The following is a 10,877-nucleotide window of genomic DNA, read 5'->3' as shown; positions in this document are numbered from 1 at the left end:
AGACATAAAGATGGCCAATAGGCACATGAAAAGATGCTCAACATTGCTACTTATTAGAGAAATGCAAGTCAAAACTACAATGAGGTACCACCTCACACTGGTCAGAATGGCCATAATTAAAAAGTCTACAAATAACAAATGATGGAGAGGGCATGGAGAAAAGGGAACCCTCCTACACTGTTGGCGGGAATGTAAATTGATACAGCCACTATGGAGAACAGTATGGAAGTTCCCTAAAAAAGTAAAAATAGAGTTGCCCTATGATCCAACAATCACACTCCTGGGCATATAACCAGACAAAACTAATTCAAAAAGATACATGCACCCTACATTCATAGCAGCACTATTCACAATAGCCAAGATATGGAAACAATCTAAATGTCTATCAACAGATGAAGGGATAAAGAAGATGTGGTATATAAATACAATGGAAAATTACTCAGCCATAAAAAAGAATGAAATAATGCCATTTGCATCTACATGGATGGACCTAGAGATGATCATACCAAGTGAAATAAGTCAGAAAGAGAAAGACAAATACCATAAGATATCATTTACATGTGGAATCTAAAATATGACACAAATGAACTTATCTATGAAACAGAATCAGACTCACAGACATAGAGAACAGGATTGTGATTGCCAAGGAGGAGTGGGGGTTAGAGAGGAATGGACTGGGAATTTGGGGTTAGTAGATGCAAACCATTACATATTGAATGGATAAACAACAAGGTCCTACTGTATAGCACAGGGAACTATATTCAATATCCTGGGATAAACCATAATGGAAAAGAACATAAAAAAGAATGTGTATATGTGTATTACTGAGTCACTTTGCTCTACAGCAGAAATTAACATAACGTTGTAAATCAACTATACTTCAATAAAAAATAAATAAGAACAAATCGGAAGGGAAGAGGTAAAATTGTCACTATATGCAGATGACATGACACTATACAGAAAACCTTAAAGACTACACACAAGAGCTACTAGAACTGATAAATGACTTCAGCAAGGTAGCAGGATACAGGATTAACATACAGAAATCTGTTGCACTTCTTTATGCTAACAATGAAACATCAGAAGGGGAAAGTAAAAACAATCCCGTTTTGTTTTTTTTTTCAGTGCAGAAGCAAAGGAAAGCTTTATTTTTCGATCAAAGAATGGAGAAGTGCAAGCTTGAGCTCTCGAGGACACGCTTTTCCTGACAGGCCATGGGTGGGGCTTCTTTATAGGATTCTGGTCTGCAGGGAGGGGGTGGAGTCCTTGCGGTCCTGCACATGCATAAAAACAATCCATTTTAAAATCACATCCCCCCCCCAAAAAAAGCAGAATACATAGGAATAAATCTGACCAAGGAGGTGAAAGACTTATATGCTGAGAACTATTAAACATTGATAAAGGAAACTGGAGATGATTCAAAGAAATGGAAAGATATGCCATGCTCTTGGATTGGAAGAATTAATACTGTTAAAATGGCCATATTACCCAAAGCAACCTACAGATTTAATGTGATCCCTATTAAATTACCCATGACATTTTTCACAGAAATAGAGCAAATAATCCTAAAATGTACATGAAACCACAAAAGACCCAGAATTGTCAAAGCAATCCTTAGGAAAAAGAACAAAGCTAGAGGCATAACCCTTCCAGACTTCAGACAATACCACAAAGCTACAGTAATAAAGACACATTTCTGTATTGGCACAAAAACAGACATATGGACCAATGGAACAGAATAAGAGCCCAGAAATAAACCCACACACCTACAGTCAATTAATCTTGGACATAGGAGGCAAGAACATACAATGGAGAAAAGACAGTCTCTTCAGCAAGTGGTGTTGGGAAAGCTGGACAGCCACATGTAAATCAATGGAGTTAGAACACACCTTCACACTCTACACAAAGATAAACACAAAATGTCTTAAAGACTTAAATATAGACATGACACCATAAAACTCCTCGAAGAGAACATAGGCAAAACATTCTCTGACATAAATCATACCAATGTTTTCTTAGGTCAATCTCCAAAGGCAATAGAAATTAAAGCAAAAATAAACAAATTGGGCCTAATCAAACTTATAAGCTTTTGCACAGCAAAGGAAATCATAAACAAAATGAAAAGACAACCTACAGAATGGGAGAAAATATTTGCAAATGATGCAACTCACAAGAGCTTAATTTCCAAAATATACAAACAGCTCATACAACTCAATAACAAAAAATCAAACAGTCCAGTCGAAAAATGGGTAGAAGACCTGAATAGATATTTCTCCAAAGAAAACATCCAGATGGCCAACGGGTACATGAAAAGATGCTCAACATTGCTAATTATTAGAGAAATGCAAATCAAAACTACAATGAGGTACCAACTCACACTGGTCAGAATGGCCATCATTAAGGGATCTACAAGCAGGAATTAACACAACGTTGTAAAGCAATTATACTCCAATAAAGATGTTAAAAAAATAAATCTACAAATAACAAATGCTGGAGACGATGTGGAGAAAAGGGAACCCTCCTACACTGTTGGTGGGAACGTAGATTGGTGCAGCCACTATGGAAAACAGTATGGAGGCTCCTTAAAAAACGAAAAATGGAGTTGCCATATGATCCTGCAATCCCACTCCTGGGCATGTATCCAAAGAAAATGCTAATTTGAAAAGATGCATACACCCCAATGTTTATAGCAGCACTATTTACAATAGTCAAGACATGGAAACAGTCTAAATATCCATCAGCAGATGAGTGGATGAAGATGTGGTATATAGATACAGATATAGATAAAATGGAATATTATTCAGCCATAAAAAAGGATGAAATAATGCCATTTGCAGCAACATGGATGGACCTAGAGATTATCATACTATGTGAAGGAAGTCAGGCAGAAAAAGAAATATCATGATATCACTTACATGTGGAATCTTAAAACTGATGTAAATGAACTTATTTCCAAAATGGAAACAGACTCACAGACATAGAAAACAAACTTAGGGTTACCAAAGGGGAAAGTGGTTGGGGGGGGGGGAGGAGGATAAATTAGGAGTTTGGAATTAGCAGATACAAACTACTATATCTAAAATAGATCAACAACAAGGTCCTACTGTATAGCACAGGGAACTATATTCAATAACTTGGAATAAACTATAATGGAAAAGAAAAAATAATCACTCTTCATCAATTCAGGCAATTTGGGCACTCTAAAATACAATTTATGTAGGAAACTATACAGGTAAGGTAGGATAAATCCTTAATTCTTTCCTTAAATGATGATTATCAGAGTATCAGCCTGGTACAGCAGTGACTTCCAAAGGTGACAGATGAGTTTTGAGGTTCTTTTTTCCTTTTTCTTTTTTCGTTCTTTATGAACTCATGGATTTTTTTTTTTTTTAAACTAGCTTCATTCACTTTATTTTTCCTATAGAAAACGATGTGGTGGCTACAGATGGGGCCTGAATCCTCTGCATGGAAACTCTGCTGTGGGTCTTTACAAGATGGTCAGTGAATTCCTGATATGGAGACTTGGTGAACACCGTCTCTTTCCAGAGATCAGGAGTGAGATAACTGTAGGTCTTGGAAATGGCATCAAAAGTGGCCTTGGCCAAGTTGCCCAGCGTGGCAGCGCAGCCCCTGGCAGAGGTGTAGCAGTCGTCAATTCCAGCCACCATCAGGAGCTTCTTGGGCACAGGGGCTGAGACGATGCCAGTGCCCCTGGGGGCAGGGATGAGGCGCACCAGCGGAGAGCCTCAGCGGCCAGTCACCTTGCAGGGGACGGTATGGGGCTTGCCAATCTTGTTCCCCCAGTAGCCTCGTTGCACGGGGACGATGGAGAGCTTGGCCAGAATGATGGCCCCACGGATAGCAATGGCTACCTCCTTAGAGCACGTCACACCCAAACCAACACGTCCGTTGTAATCCCCGATGGCGACAAATGCCTTGAACCTGGTCCGCTGGCCAGCACGGGTCTGCTTTTGCACAGGCATGATCTTCAAAACCTCCTCCATGAGGGATGACCCCAAGAAAAATCAGTGATCTCAGATTCCTCGATGGGCAAAGAAAAGAGACAGATCTCCTCCAGGGACTTGATCTTCACGTCCCTGACCAGGCGGCCCAGCTTGGTGACGGGGAGCCACTCCTTGTCCCCGGCCTTGCCTCCGCGAGCTCCGCGGCCGCGGCCCCGGCCCCGGACACCGCTGCAGAAGCCTGCGCGGAAGCCATCGCGGCCTCCCATTCCAGGGCCCCCGGGGCCTCCCGTAGCACCGGCGGCATCTGCTATTTGGTGCTTTTACGGAAAAAAAGCAATGAACTCATGGATTTTTTATATTTTCCACATGTTTCAACAATTGTAGTCATTATTCTTTTTTGGCTGCTCAACGTATCGCGTCTTTAGGCAGTGGGCGCCCTTTAGAACGGCTGCTGTGTCCCTTTGGCGTGTCCTCAGACGTCTTTGGGAGCTTCCTCTCCTTTGGGCAGAACAGGAAGTCCCAAGCTCACCTGAGCTTTTCCTGACCCAGACCCAGAATCGAGCATTTCTCCAAGAAGTCATAGTTTCTTTTAGTGGGGGAAATTTCCCATTTTTTCTACTCTAAAATACTTACATTTCAAAATGAAGCTGAATTTAACTACATTATCAAGTTGAAAATCAACTTATTTCAAAGACTAAAAACCCACTTACGTGCTGCTCACGAAAGACATTTTAATGAATATCACCAGGCACACACAAGTAAGATTATCAAAGCACTTCGGGCATTTCCTCACTGGTTCTGCAACATTCCCGTTAAGTTGGTACAAGATAGTTTATCCCCACCTAACAAGGTGAGCTGAATAGAAAAGCAGAAACTTAATTGTACAGAATATTAGAGGCATGTAAACCTTAAGGCAACAGTTATGTTCTCACTATTAACAAAAACCTAGTCAAGACTTTAAAGAAGGGCTTCCCTGGTGGCGCAGTGGTTGAGAATCTGCCTGCTAATGCAGGGGACACGGGTTCGAGCCCTGGTCTGGGAAGATCCCACATGCCGCGGAGCAACTAGGCCCGTGACCCACAACTACTGAGCCTGCGCGTCTGGAGCCTGTGCTCTTCAACAAGAGAGGCCCGCGCACCGCGATGAAGAGTGTCCCCTGCTTGCCACAACTAGAGAAAGCCCTCGCACTGAAACGAAGACCCAACACAGCAAAAATAAATAAATAAATTACTAAAACTCCTACTCCCAACATCTTAAAAAAAAAAAAAAAGACTTTAAAGAAATTGTACAAAGCAGTCCAAAAACTATTATGCAAATGATACTAACCAGCAGTTATTTAATTAAATGTTAGTTAAGTAACTTAAAAGAAGTGTTTTGATCATAATTTAAAGTTTTTATTTCACATAAAAATAGATAAGGATTAGCCAGGGATGTAATGTACTGGCTAGAGCAAACACTTATTTGGTCAGTAAATATTTATGTGCCTAGAAACATGAGATACTAACATTTAGTCTTTTGGGCTGTGACGTTTTAAATTAATTTTTAGAGATAGGATACTTTTCCTGTGACTTTAAATCAATCACAATTGAACTATTCCACAACTGTCAAAGGTAGGATTACAGTATCATGATCTCTTCAAAAGAGACATATGAAGAGGAGATTGGCCTAATTTCCCGAGATATCAAATCCCTTGAGGTCCTTGGCATTTGAGAGTCCCTTGTTTTACACTGTGGTTTGGGTCAGGTTTCAAGTTATAAATCTGGATTATTCTTATTTTGGTTGCCAACTTGTCGTTATCACCATCCTAACCAGCCCCAGCCACCTCATTGTCAGGCATCTATTGTACCAAAGAGTAAATGTGAACCAAACGTATTCCTCCCCGAGGGCTCTCTCTGGATGAATGGCCCAGGAGACTTCTAATAGGACAGTTTCACTATTGGATTCTGCCTCTTTTGAGCAAATGCCTTGTCACCAGAGCTGTTACTCTTCACTGTTACTTTTCAGCTTCTTCAGGTCACAGGGCACCGTTGTGGAAAGAGCTCTGTTCTAGAAAGCAAGCATCCTAGGTTCCCTTGAAGCCCCTCTGTTAACCACTGTGTGTGATGCTGTGCAAGTCTCTGACCCTCAGTCAATCTCAGATTCCTCATCTCGAGATGATCTCTGAGGGTCATGTTGACTCCAACTTTTTCCCAATTAAAGTTACACACGTGTCTCCAAATTCCACGTTGGCAAAGAGAAATACGCTCAAGGTTAGATCCAGGCTACTTCATTTGCTTCACTGCACTTTGGTTCTTTTTAGCTGGTACAAACTCAATCAATACAATGAAGTGGAGAATTTAGGAAACCAGGTGAAAGAAACCCAAACAAGCAGCAATTGAGGACTTAGACACCATCATCAACAACTTGACTGTTTCAAAATAGATGGGTTGACAAATAGGATTGACTGAATTCACCAGAAGATAATCCAATTCCTCACTTAACTTCTTTGCTGGGACACTGTCTCGCTTCAAAGTAACCTGAATGATGTAAGCCTATAATGCCTCCTCCTGGTTATGGTTATGCCCTTGGAGGCCGTGTAGCAAAACAGTAAAGAGCATGTGCTCTGGAGTTAAAGTAGCTAGATATAAATCTTACTCTATCACTAATTAGCTATGTAACTATAGGCAAGTTACTTAACCTCTCTTCGCCTCAATTTCCTTATCTATCAAACATGGTTAGTAAAAGTACCTCCCTCATAAGTAAATACATTTAAGTTCTTAGATACTGCTTGGTACAGCCTGAGCCCTCAGTAAATATGAGCTAGTATACATTAAACCAAGCTACCATTCCTGACCAAAAAAAGAATTTTGATTTCTTTCAGCATATCACCATCACCCTTCATCACCCACCACCAAAAGCTCATGAGCCACTACATTTTTTACAGATCACACAGCACCTGTGGGGACACAAATTTTCAAGGCAGTCCAATAGAGAAACCATAACTTCCAAATATTTCTGGAACACTTTCTTCAAGTGATTACCTATCCGGTTGCAAATCAATCAAACCCCTGCTGGACCAGGATTGCTCTCCGGAGAGCTGTACAAAAATTCTCTCTCCTGGCAGGGGAAGCAATCCACCTCTTCGGCACTTTTTTCCCTGAAAGGTCGTATCTACTTGTGGTCTTAGACTTACGCTGAAATGTGTAAGTCTCCCTTTTAACAAGATTCTTCAGCCCACGCCTCCTATACCACAGACCTCAGCAGCTCTCACTTCTAATACTCACAACCAAAGACTTGAACAGAGATTGAGCACTTCCTGTCCCCATGATTGCTGCAACCAGTATACTATTTTCATAAGAAAAATTTATAAATGGGTTTCATTAAATGCAAAATTTCCCCTAAATTCCTTCACGTATGCCGAATGTGGGAAGAAAATGAAAGTTACCTTCAGAAAAGTACTTTTTTTTCCTTTTCTGCCATGAGGACTAGTCAGAGTAGCTTGAAACCCTAAGAACATGCCTGAGACTTATTTGCTTGTCAATTACAAATAGATTCACATTTATAGTTCCATAGATCACTCTGGAAGTTGCCCAGCAGCTTTCAGAAAAACAATTTCTCAGGTGCTTACATGACATGATTGAGGCAAAATGGATTTTTCTACCCAAAATGTAAATTAATTCTGGTTCACATATTGAAGTGTGTATTTTGGTAAATATATAATATGATACTGTATCCTTCTTAGCTAGCTGTAAGCAGGAGACAGTGGATTAATTCACAAACTTGGAAATTTTGCCTGGATTACAGCTGAGCAAAAAAAAATGTTTTCTTACCTCAGAAACCAGCAGACAAACATGCTTAGGAGAGGAGTGTCAGGGGAATGCGTTAGGAGGCCTGTGGGGAAAAAGAGAAAAATTACTACCATACACCTTTTTATTAACACTCTATTTAATAAATTTCACTTGCTTTTCCCCTTCAAATTAAAAGGCTTTTCCAGTTAGAACATTCCGGCCTAACATTAAGGAAAACATTGCCTTTAGCAGAAAGAAAAGAGCTACCGTCAGCTTCACATCAACCGTGAAAGGGAAAATTTTTCCAGTTGTAAAACTACAAACTGCTCTTCAATAATATCATCCATCATGATAGTAACGACAGCCGTGAGGGAGGTTGCTGGCGCCCCACCCACTACCACCCGGAGCGCCCCTCCCCCCCAGCTGCTGTGTTCAAGGATGATTAAGGAAAACAATGTCAGTGACACAAACAATGTCATGAAGCAGCCAGTCTCCACTTGAAGAACTGAAAATTGGGTCAGAAGCCAGGAAGCTTTCAGAGGATAAAAAAGAACGAACAAGGAAGAGACAAATAGAAAACATCTGATTGGCAGGGGCCACGTAGTCAACCTGGTCCGGGGTGAGAACAAGGAAATAAGTAGAGTCCAGAGTTGGCTTGGCGTTAGGGGATTGGCTGGCTGGATACACCGCATTTCCGGTCAAGCGAAGCATTTACAGGGACACACAAGTTATCTAAGTGTCTGTTTGCTGATGCGGCACCCCAGGAAGGGGGGGCTCCACCTCGGGCCTAGAAATTCAATTCAGCAGCTGATAACAACTCACTGGAGAACTGCCCACTCTCTCTGCGTGTGTACTGGGGCTGTGGGCGTGGGCACAGACAACGCGGACCGCCATCAGTTAACGACTGATGTTGAAACAAAAGATGGGCCCACTCACCCCGGGGTGGGGGGGGTCGGTCCTGCAGTGCAATTCCTGCCCCAGATCTTCCACAGCGGAAAGCTGGTCTCTAGCTTACATCACACCCTTGTTTAGTTTTTCCTCTCTGCCCTATCCCTGATTCCTTTACTCCTCTTCTCCAGAAAGCTTTCTTCCAATAAATAACCTGAACAAGAAACTGCGCATCAAGCTCCTTCCAGGGAATCCAACCTAAGAGGGGTGGTATTGCATTTGGTCCCAGGAAGCAACGCTGAGGGTGGAACGCTCTGCATCCCTACCTGGCCAGTTGGAAAGGAGGCTCACATCACTGGTGGGAGGTGGAGGGCTGCTAGTTCCCAGCTTGGTGATTGCTAAGACCTTTACCTGTGGAGAACCGGGTTGGGATTTGGGTGGAAAGCGGCCCATTAACTGGTTCAATGAGATAGGCATTTAGGGTATGTGGGAAAGAGTAACTGTAAGGCCTGGGAAATTTAAACAAGAGAAAGTGACTGGCAGGTCTATTGATTAACAGTTTAAAGCAAAGTATGAGAGCAAGAAAACAAGGAACCTCTGGCAGCTTTTTACAATGACCCTCATCTCCTGCAGCTGGAAGACTTAATGGTAAGAACAGCAGAAGTTGAGAGAGGGTTGGATTCCCAGCAAAGACCAAAGTCAGGGCCTTGATGGGGAAGAAGCGGGAGCCTGAGAACTGGCATGGGGATCTCTGGGTAGATGCACTTGAGAACCTGGACAGACCCCCTCCAGATTCCTATGAACTCCCGGGGCTTGCGGTGGAGGCCCCTCCCCAAACACACACATTCTTACTTGAAGAGGTTTCGCTTTCTCAGCTGCCTCACTGCTTGCCCTTGTCGTGATCTGCCCCCCGTATTCCCTCTTGGCCATCACACCCACAATTAGGGTCAAATCTCAGCATAATCAACCAAGGAACTGCTGGGTTTGCCAGGATAGAGGGGGATTGTCTTCCCAAGCACCACAGGGCCAGGCTAACATGAATCAGTAGGCGCCCATGGATGCTGGCGGGGCAGGGATGTGGATCAGGGAAGACAGGAGGGTGCGGAACAGGACTCATGCCGTGGAAAGGATTCGTTCAGGGTTTCCACTGCTACTTTCCGTTCATTTGAGAGACATCACTTTATTCCTGGGGTAGCAAACTGTTTTGGTCAGCATGATTTTTCTTATACATGTAGTTTGTGATTTGAATGCTTTTATGCAGAGCCCACAACTCCCTAGTCTGTTATATGCGGTAGAATTATGTGGTCGTGTTACTTCCCTGGCCCTTGAAGATATTTGTTAGTTGTCCTGCTCTTCTCTCTGCCCCTTTGCTTTCAAGCATCAATTAAAATTCTCTTTATTGCTTTTTGAATCCCCTGAAAAGGCTTATTGCCTTTCTTTTAACATCTCTATTTATTTACCCATTTAAACCTGGCTGTTTGTCTTATTATATTTAAATTCTATCACAATTTAACTGTAATTAATTCCTTATTTATTCATTCTTATCCAAACTTCTAATCCTTCAGATTGCCTTCCAAAACATCTATATATTATCTACTGTTCGTGTGTGAACTTGGTTTTCTGTCATTTGTCACGTATGAATTTATAAAATGGTATATATTACAATAAACATGAAATTTTTCACAATCTATTACGGTGGGAAAGATAAGTTCCCACTAAAATGTTTGTGCTAATTAACAATTGATCATATGCTATTTACCAGACACCTTGCTTAAATGCATTATATCATAATCCTCACAACAGCCCTATGAAGTAGTTAATATTGTCTCTGTTTTACAGATAAAACAAGAGGAAAGTTAAACAACATATTCAGTCACACATCTAGTGATTGAAAAAAGCTGGGCTTGAAGTTGATTAACCTGAGATCAGAGCTCCTGCTCTTAATCACCACATTGTTCTAAAATTCGTTACTACCTTATAAATATCAACTTATTCTAGAAGTTCTCTGTCCTTGTTGGCTTACTTACTAATTCTTTTGCCTCATAAATTCCTCTACCTCATTTTTATTCACAGGGATTAAAACTACAGAATGAAAGGAAAAGAATCTCATGTGTATCTAACACTAGATAAGGTCCAATCATAAGAAAACTTACAATTTCCCATTAAGCCTGCCAGCTTTTAGATGAAGTTTAGCCTCCGACACAGGACCAAGAAAGACTCACCGGCTCCAGCTCACAGCTCCAGCCACCATTGCCTT

At 41.6% G+C, this 10,877-nt stretch overlaps 1 pseudogene; it reads right to left on the bottom strand.

Annotated features, from left to right (window-relative positions):
• Positions 1–3,404: 3,404 nt before the first annotated feature.
• Positions 3,405–9,550, bottom strand: LOC112397694 (40S ribosomal protein S2 pseudogene; annotated as a pseudogene).
• Positions 9,551–10,877: the final 1,327 nt, after the last annotated feature.

Source organism: Neophocaena asiaeorientalis, unplaced genomic scaffold (genome assembly GCF_003031525.2).
Source record: "Neophocaena asiaeorientalis asiaeorientalis breed wild unplaced genomic scaffold, Neophocaena_asiaeorientalis_V1.1 scaffold534, whole genome shotgun sequence".
Taxonomy (NCBI): Eukaryota; Metazoa; Chordata; class Mammalia; order Artiodactyla; family Phocoenidae; genus Neophocaena; species Neophocaena asiaeorientalis.
This window is presented reverse-complemented; position numbering and strand designations above follow the sequence as displayed.